The sequence below is a fragment of the Podarcis bocagei genome, assembly GCF_964188305.1.
Source record: "Podarcis bocagei genome assembly, chromosome: 1".
Taxonomy (NCBI): Eukaryota; Metazoa; Chordata; class Lepidosauria; order Squamata; family Lacertidae; genus Podarcis; species Podarcis bocagei.
The window spans coordinates 110495572-110505653 of record NC_138125.1 but is presented as its reverse complement, the minus strand read 5'-3'; positions in this window follow the sequence as shown (position 1 = coordinate 110505653).

Genomic DNA, 10082 nt, shown 5'->3' with positions numbered 1-10082 from the left:
ACATCTTCAGATGTAAAACATGTGTTGCACTGGGCCAGGGACAGTCCACTGAAAGGCATTGCATCCATAGTCACAACCTGTTTAATTGGAATTTGTGAGAACAAAATTATTCTGGAAATAATATACAGAAACACACACACACACACACACACACACACACACACAACCAGTCAAAGCTGTGGCCATGAATAATCTGAACAATCTGCAAGGGCTTCCGGTCTGTGGCTAATGGGATGTTTCACCAAGGCTTTGTCACCATGGCAAATACTTTATAATACATAAACATGTGCCGGGCTGAGAATCCACCCACTCTTGCTGAAAGATGGCCAGGTTTTGTAAATCTGCATTCCAGCTACCCTGCTGACTTTTGAGATAAGCCCTTTCAATCAACATTCCACGTGTTTAAGAAAAATGTGTGAAAAGTACAGTTTAGAAGAACATGCATGCTTTTTTATTTTTACAGCTCAAGTTTTCATGTTTTCGTGGGAGAACCTGGTTTTTAAACACACACACACAGAGAGACACACTTCTCCAAGGGTTCTGTATTTTCTCCTTTGTTTTTTTCCTAGGGACAAGCTGGGAACACTTTGCCAAGTTTCTAGTTTCTGATTTTTAGCTTTGGCAGGTGTTATATGAATACTCCAGTTTTAATGAGATTTTCTTGAGGTTTCTGACTGTTCCTTTATGGATACGTTTAGAAGACCAGGTACTTCAATGCAACCCACCCCCTCAGCTATTTTTAAAGTCCATTTTATGATGTATTGCTTTAAAAGGGATCAAATGTGTGCAAAATTTCAAATTACAAGTAAAAGAAATGTCAGAATGAAAGTAGACTCCTGTCCCACCTAGCCATTTAAGGACTAGGTTGTGTGAATGACATCTGTAGCTTTGCATGACATTTGGATATTTGATGCTGGGGGTGGGGGAATGAAAGAGTTCTGTATAAGGGAAACATCACAGAGCTTTTGAAGACAAAAAGTGGCTCGCTGTCACCTCTAGGAATCAGTATCTTGCAGTCTTGTGGAATGTGAGAGGTTTTTATAGTCCATTAACAAGTGGAGTGTCACAGCTTCCCCACCTCTGATAAAGTTAGTATCCTAATTCAGACCTACAGCTGTGGGAGCACTCATAAACCAATGGCAAATCAACAATGCTCCACAATGTTCTTTCCCATAGACAAAAGCCAGAAATGTGGGTTTCAGTTTCAAGTTCTGTTAGAAATTTGAGTCACTAGGTTCTGTGGGTGCTCGGTGCTTTTTAACAGTTTCCTGGGTTTTTACTGCCAGCAGACTGGTTAATCTTTATAAAAAGTGTGTCACGCTGCTGATTTTGCCAGCATGAGAGAGGAATGTGCTATGATGTTGTTGCCTGGGATATCTAATGATGCATCAAACTTGTCAGACACGCCATCAGCTGTAAACAAAAAAACCAAAAACCCAGACTGGGAAGCACAAGAGAAACTCCTAGACCTACAGAGACACATGGGAGAGAAAGGGTGTCCAGAGGCACAAGCTCTGGAGAAAATCCCATTAACACAGTTTCTCAGACCCATAACCCAATAGTACCAGAACAAAAATGGCTGCCATGGGCAACAAAACAAGAGGTGCCAGTACTTCACCCCTTTCAACATTTCTCTGATGAAAACAGGGACATCAGATTCCATCCCCTCCAACATTTCTCCAGTGAAAATAGGGATGTCGTATTGGGGAAAGCAGCACATTTTGGGATGAAACCAGAAGCAGGGACATACTTTGTAATTTTGGGACTGTCCCTGGAAAACCAGGACACTTGGAGGGTATGGTACTCCATACCAGTAAATTACTATCACACACAAAAAGCCCTGCCCATAACTGTTTTCTGGAACATGTTGAAATATTTCTGTTCTTTAAACTGTGAGAATAGCCATTCTACATTAAAAGCCTGACCAAGTCAAATGCTTAGCCTTCCAGGAAGTTTGCTGCCCTTTGTTCTTGGAATGCTTAGCTTTATATATTCAAAGGCATGTCTAATATGCATTCATCTGGGTTCTTCTAATAACATGTTGGAAGAGCCGGCTGGCCCTACTATTAGGCAGAGTGAGGCATCATATGGGGGGGGCGAGCGAGTGGCAGGGAGATGCTGTGTGACAACACTCTTTTGTGCTGCCTAGAATACCCTAAACACCCACAGCTCACCTGCTTCCCTCAGGTGTGATGGGGGATATTGACCCATTGCCAGTTGAAATATGATTCAGCAGCCAGTTCAATCAGCTTTTATACATGGACTGAAGAGGGCCACCATCTTGTCACTGGCCTCATTTATTGAGCCTGTGAAAGAGAATGAGTCACCAAAAATGAAACCTATTGCATAATGTAGAAGAGTATGCAGTGTGGAGGGGGCCTGGACCTACATAACTACATCAACTTTGACCAGTTAGTCTATTTCTGCAATTCTACACACACTTGCAATGGAGTTCAGAGCTATTTACTTCCAACAGGCTTACAAGTGCATTGCACCAGGTCTTGCTGAACTGAAAAGGGTCTCTGGAGCATATTTCGGAAAGATACTGCCCACTTGCCTTGTTGTGGGGAGCAATCTTTTATTTCCAGTAACAGGAGGATGATAGCAATGGCACACACAGTGCAAATAAGGCAGGAAGAAAAGTGTTTTGCTCAAATGTTTTAGGAGGCGGAGCATCTCATTTGGGGAAAGTCCTCAATACATTGGTTTTGCTCACCCATGTGGTCATATTGCTATATAGTGGTACCTCGGGTTAAGTACTTAATTCGTTCTGGAGGTCCGTTCTTAACCTGAAACTGTTCTTAACCTGAAGCACCACTTTAGCTAATGGGGCCTCCTGCTGCCACCGCACCGCCAGAGCATGATTTCTGTTCTCATCCTGAAGCAAAGTTCTTAACCCGAGGTAATATTTCTGGGTTAGTGGAGTCTGTAACCTGAAGCGTATGTAACCTGAAGCGTATGTAACCCGAGGTACCACTGTAACTGGGTTTGGAAGAATTTCCTCCCTCTCTTGAATCTTATAAGCTGTCAGCTAGGAACAAAGTTTCCTGCAATGCACCAAGGATCATGGAAATCAACTCTCTATTTTTCTTTTGTTTTAAAAATGGGCTCCACAGTCTTTAGAGGTCAATAGAATCTGAAACATATCACAAAATCGGTCCTTTCTGTTTAAGAAGATACATACACCAGATGGCACCCACACAATTTACTGTTCTGCTTTGGCCAAAAAAATCCCTGCATTGAAATTCCTAATGATAAATGGCCTTTGGGAGCAAGAGAGCCTCAAAACTAGGCCATTCTGAGTCATATTTTATAGACCTTTACTATGAATTTGAACTTAGGAAGCACAAATACCAGTGCAGTGTGTGTTGTCTGCCTGCAATTATAAATTGGATTGTTGGGTGATAGGGACAAATTTCCCCCACTAAAGAAAGCTTATGGGAAATTAACATTTCCTTTGCAGCACAGCGGTTTCTTCTAAGAACAAGATTATTAGTGTACAACAGGAAGCAAGTTACTCTTGTCTAGAACATTTAGGCCATCTCGAATATTTAAATCAATTTGACCACTGCATTGAAATATTCATTTCCTAATTGCGTAGCGCATGAAATCTGAGGGCTACTCGTGTTTTCCAATAAATGAAAAGCATGCTAAAAGCTTTCATACAAAGAACATCTGGTGATTTAAGTTACCCCCCCTCTAATACTAATTTTAACAGCTCCCAAATGTGGGTAGAAATACTACTTTTTATACTTTGTTTAAAGTTCATTTCCTGTCCCTAGGATATTTATTGACCCTCTAATGCTGGCCATTTCCACTTTCCACTTTTCCTGTGAGTCTTATACTCGTTTTCATTGACTTCATTCCATTCTTGACCTCTTTTCCCCTCAAGAAAATTAAACACAGCCCAAGACATGTTGGACACCAATTAGTTTTGCAGCTCTTCTTTCCTCCCCTCCGACTGCATTCTTTAGTTCATTGAATCCACCCAGAATGTTACGCTTCAAACCTGCAGAGACAGGGAGGGAAATATAACCACACTGCAAAATGCAGATAATTAAAAAGGCTTTTGGGTAGCAGAAACAAAATTCTGATTGAAAGGGAGGTGCGGGGGGAAGGCTGGAAACAAAGCCGTGAGGTAAAGTTGTGTACTTTTTCCTTTCTTTAAAAAATGCACACTAAAGGGGGGGGGAGTAGTGTCTAACAAGAAGCAATATTAAACCCATCAATACAAAAACAAAGCAAAACAAACAAATGAACCTTGGTCTCTCAACTTTTATATTTGTAGGGAAATAAATGTTTGTTATATTTGAGAAAAGGTTTTATTTTGTTTTTACTTTTTTTTAACGGCACTATTCACTTTTACAGTCATAAATTCTTATCATATACTAGGCCAGGGGTACCCAGTGTGCTGCCCCACAGATGCTGTTGGGCTCATAGAATCATATAGTTGAAAGGGAAACCAAGTGTCATCTAGTCCAACCCCCTGCAAGACAGGAATCTCAACTAAAGCATCCATGACAGATGGCCATCCAACCTCTGCTTAAAAACTTCCAGTGAATGAGAATCCACAACTTCCCAAGGGAGACCATTCCACAGTCAAACAGCTCTTACTGTCAGAAAGTTCCTTTCTTGTAACTTGAAAACATCGTTTCGAGTCCTACCGTCCAGAGCAGGAAAAAACCAACTTGTTCCCTCTGCCACGTGACAGCCTTTAAGATATTTGAAGATGGCTATCATATCCTCTCTGTCTCCTCTTTTCCAGGTTCAACATACCCAGCTCCTTCAACCGTTCCTTATAAAGCTTAGTTTCCAGACACTTGATCATCTTAGTTGCCCTCCTTTGCACACGTTCCAGCTTGTCAACATCCTTCTTAAATTATGGTGCTCTGAACTGGACACAGTATTCCAGGTGCGATCTGACCAAGGCAAAAGAGTGTGGTATTATTACTTCCCTTGACCGTGACACTACACTTCTGTTGACGCAGCATTTGTATGCTGCTGCATCACATGTTGACTCATGTTAAGCTTCTGTTCTACTAAGCCCCAAGAACTTTTCACATGTACTATTGGCAAGTCAGGCGTCCCCCAATTTATATTTGTGCAGCTGGTTCTTCCTGCCTAAGTGCAGAACCTTACATTTGTCCCTATTAAAATTCATTTTATTAGTTTGGGCCCAGTTCTCCAAGCTGTTAAGGTCATTTTGAATCCCGATTCTGTCTTCTGCAGCATTAGCTACCCCTCCCAGTTTGCTGTCACCTGCAAATTTGACGAGCATCCCCTCAATTCCTTCATCCATTTCCTTCATCCACAACTCCCATCAGCCCCAACCAGCATGACTACAGTAATGGTCAGGGATAGGGATGGGAGAGAAATGTGATTCAATTTGCATTTACAGCTGAGCTTGCCAAATTTGTACTTTCCAAAACAATATACAAATCAAAACATAACCATCCTTCAAAATTTGCACTTTTCTGAATTTTGAAAGACCGTCATCCAACTAAGCAATGTGTACAAAAATGCAGATATCAAAATTATTATGATATAGATTGGGAGAGAGAGAATTTTTGCTATATTCTAGTGTTCTCGAAGCTACAAAAATGAGTCTGACCAAACTGCGGGAGGCAGTGGAAGACAGAAGTGCCTGGCGTGCTCTGGTCCATGGGGTCATGAAGAGTCGGACACGACTAAACGACTAAACAACAACAACAACAACAACAAGTGCAAACCTAAAGCAAAGCAGCAATAGTGTTCTTCCTGAAAAAACCAACAGTATCAGAATACTCCTTGAATTGTAGTTCTGAATGCTGGAAGTACAAATGTTTACCAGTACAAATTAATGTTTACAGATTACTTAGCTACCACAGTTAGAGCCAGAATTTCTAAAAATCAGCCATTAGATAACATGCAAAACTAGGCAGGTTTATTGTGACAGAGCTTCCATTTAAATCAATGGAGCTATCTTCCAAATAAATGTGCTTAGGATTGATTACTCAGTGCTTACTGATGACTCGGCAGTCACATAGTTTAGTTTGGAGGTGAACTGAAAGCAAAACAGCTTGAAAAATCTTAGTCAAATGCTAAGTGTTCCTTGAATTCTGGTCAGTGCTCTTTCCCATTAATCCAGGAACAGGGATTAACAGCTGTGGTCCTCCAGATGGTGTTAGATTTCCCATTGATTGCAGCCAGAATTGATATCTGAGATATTGATGTAGACTAAATGTCTTTGAGGACCATATTCGCTCCAAGCAATGCTGGTTAGAGAAACTAAGGACAGGAAGTTGAGCACAAAATTGTCAAATTTAGATTTTATAGTCTCCAAATGGAGAAATATTTATCCCTTAGTTCACATGAATTTAGAAACTGGATCTTCAACCATGACGTCAACCAAGACAGAGCATCCATTATCACTGCCAATTATTCTATTTGGTACCCTCAAATTAAGGACACCATTTAAGGCCTCACTACCTTGAGACACTGAGTTTTCCACAATTACATAGATGCCCTCAGCATACTTATAGGAGAGATGCCTTGGAACAGTTCATATGGCACAAAAATGCATTTATGGATGTCTTCAGGTTGAGAACATCATGCAGTATTTGTTGATTTGCCCTTTATATACCATGTCCAGAAAAAAAAAAATCTCTTATCTTTTATTGGCCTTCTCAGATCAATTCCCCCCAGGAAGTGATAGTTGAACTCATACCCAATAAAATTAAACATCTGGTAGCCAAATTTGATCTGGCAGCTAAGAAAGTTTGCTGCAGTTAGGTTAATGCATTGCAACTTTAAATTGTTATGCTGTAAATTTTTATGTTGTAGACTTTTATGCTGTAGAACTTTATAGACTAATGCTGTGTGATTTTAGAGGAATGCCTTGGTTTTCCCCTCTGCTGTTCATTGTTAAGTCCTTTGACTATATACAGTAAATTGAATTGAAATTGAAATTGGTGTTAAATTCCAATTCCCATCAGTCCTAGCCCACATGGTCAATGACCAGGGATGAAGGGAGCTGCAGTCCTGCAACATCTGGAGTGCCACTGATTTCTCATTGCTAGATCGATCCATCTCCTTCCTTTCCTTCAGGTCAAAACACGGATATTCACAGTTAATCTTAAACAGATGAACTGTATTTTTAGTATGATAAATGGAACTTGCCAAAGTTCTCAAATGATGGTCCAGTGGGACGTGATCCAGGTGAATTATTCAGATAGCTATGATGGATGTCAGCATTCTAAATTAAGAGGCTTTCGTTAAATCCTGTATTCTGAATCAGAAGGAGAATGACAAAAAATATTAGTGTGTGAGCAAGGATATTGTTGGGTGAAGACATTTCCCACACTAAAGCTTTAAAAAAAATGTTTGCCTATGGCAGTATTCAAAGAATATAAACACCTTTCATTCATGCTTAGTCCCCTAAGGGGGAGGTTATTGTTTTGTTGTTTTATTTTACTTATTTACTTGTTTTTATCCTGTATTTTTTCTGTGAACTGCCCTGAGTTCTTATGATGAAGTGTGGTATATTAATCTAATCTAAATAAATAAATAAATGAGCAAGCCACTGTAACAATTTGGGGAAGAAGAAGACAGTCAGTGCAATTTGGAAAGAATGAGTTACAATTCAAGAAAAAGAATGGTCCAATGATACGAAGCAAGGTGGAATCATTTAATCATTACACTTTAATGCTCGAAATTTGCCAGGGAGAGGGACTGACAATTGTGCACAGAGGCTCACGAATATGCCGTTTGAAAGGAGCAATTGTATTTATTATATGTAGAAATTGCTCACTTCAGGATATGCACACACTTCTAACCACATGAGTCTAATGAATTTATATGTGCAGGTTAATAAGAAGCCACCTGCTGTATGCAGTAGAGTGAATAACAGCAAATGAGGTTAGTGGGACACTCATTGAGCCAAAAATTCTGGCTCAGAATAGCATCTAAGGAGTTGAAGCATGCAAAAGTTTGTAGCGTGTCTTGTATGAGGGAGAGGTTTAGAGGAAGTGGGGGGGGTGCCATAATCAGCAGGCTGTAGTGGTTCCCACTAGCAACACTTTGGATGTCCTATACTCTTCTATAACAAGGAATTTGGAGATCACCTTTGGAACACAAGGGTGAGCACCTTCTTAGATTTCCAAGTGAGTCTCTCCCTAGTATCATGTTGAAGCCAACAGGATAGGCTGGACAGTCTTTATATATGTTAGCAGAGAAAGAGGGTCCCAGTTGCCTGATGGGCAGTTTGACTTTCCTTTAAAGGAGCTGAAGACTGGAGTGCAACCCTTGCCTCTACCTCTCTATGCTTTTTACTCAGCAGGACCACCATTGACCATTGGTGATCTTGAGTGGCGACATCAGGACAGGGCTTTGGGGAAGAAGTCCAGGACCCCACTTAGGAGAATGAGCAGGAGAGCTCCCGAAACACATCAGGGCTAGCTTTGTATCTTGGAAGTAAGTGAGCCATGCATATTGCCATCCACAAAACACCCCCATAAGACCATGAAGTCTAGTGCTCTAGAATTCCACTCACCCACCCACACATGCTTCTTTTCTGAAAACTTTGGGGAGCAACATTCATTCATTCATTCATTCATTCTGCTACATTTCTCTCCTTTTCCCTCCAAGGAGCTCAAGGTGATGTGTGTAGTTCTCCTTCTCCTCGTTTATCCACATAACAACCTTGACTGGCCCAAGGTGACAACAGTTGAAATTAATGAACCTAAGTTAGTCAGGTCCAAAATTTTCAGTGCCTCTAACATTAGATACAGCTCTCTGAAGTGATCAGCCAGTGCCTTAGTGCCAAATTCTATATAGAACATAATAGTTTAATGGTAGTAGATTTGCCCAGCTAAGAAAAGCAGATCCATACTCTACCACAGCCTTCACCAACCCAGTGCCCTCCAGATGTTTCAGACTATACCTCCTGTTGTCCTGGCTGATGGGAGTTGTAGTCCAAGACATCCAGAAGGCACCCAGTTTGTGAAGTCTGCCCTACTGGGCAGTTCTGCATAGGATATGATGGAGTTATAGTTTGTGTGCATGCCCCATTAAAATGTTAAGTCTGTGCCCATCTTTCTTTTAGCCTGTTTCCCAAATAGTCTCAGTGACCCCAGCGACCCCAGATTCTGTCATCACTTGTCATCTTGGCAGGATCTCATTCGAATGCCTCAAGAGCTTGTACTGCTGAGTGACCTTCTGTACTAGCAAGTCTATTTCTTGCCGCTCTTGGCTACTCTGGAACTTGCCAGTGTCTCAAGACTGTCACACAAATAACTGAGAAGAAAACTTTAGGGAAACGTTGGATGTAATCTCCTAGGACAGCACATGCCTGTTCAAGAAGCAGGATTTGTGATGTGAGGGGACTCAGCGTATTGTGGAAATTTTTTTTTGGTGTGTGTGAAAAGCATATTTTCCATTAAAGGACACAGGTTTACACTCATGGTTTTAACACCCAGCTCTTCAAAGTGCATGTGGAAAAAATGGGGGTTTCCATAAAAGTAATTTACAGACTGAAGCATTTAGTAGCTAATTCGGCTAAAGTTTAATGTGGAGAACCAGAATGCTGGGCCTCTCAGGGTTGTCAAGGGCAACCATACATATTTTTGATATGAGGAAAGCCTGAGGAAAGTTGAGGGTGGTGATTGATTTGGAGGAGGAGGAGGGTGGGAAATCAGATGTCGCAAGAAAAGATAATATTGATGCTTTGGTTTTCTCTCAGAATTCAGAAATATCATATTCACCTCTGCAGTCATGATTCCAGTCTGGTTTACAAATGGTTGTGGGAAAACATGACAGAGCGTTCCACATTTTTTTTAGCTGCATAATGTTTCTTAAGTTCTTGTTTGTGAGAACATTAAATATATATATATATCTGGGTGGAATTAATCCTTTAATTTACTCTTCATAATCCATCTTCCTAGTCACTTACACAGAACACAGCGACAATTCCATTTGCACAGTGAATTCATGTTCAACATATCTCTGTATACAAATAATAATAATAATAATAATAATAATAATAATAATAATAATAATAATAATAATAATAATTTATTTATACCCCGCCCATCTGGCTAGGGTTC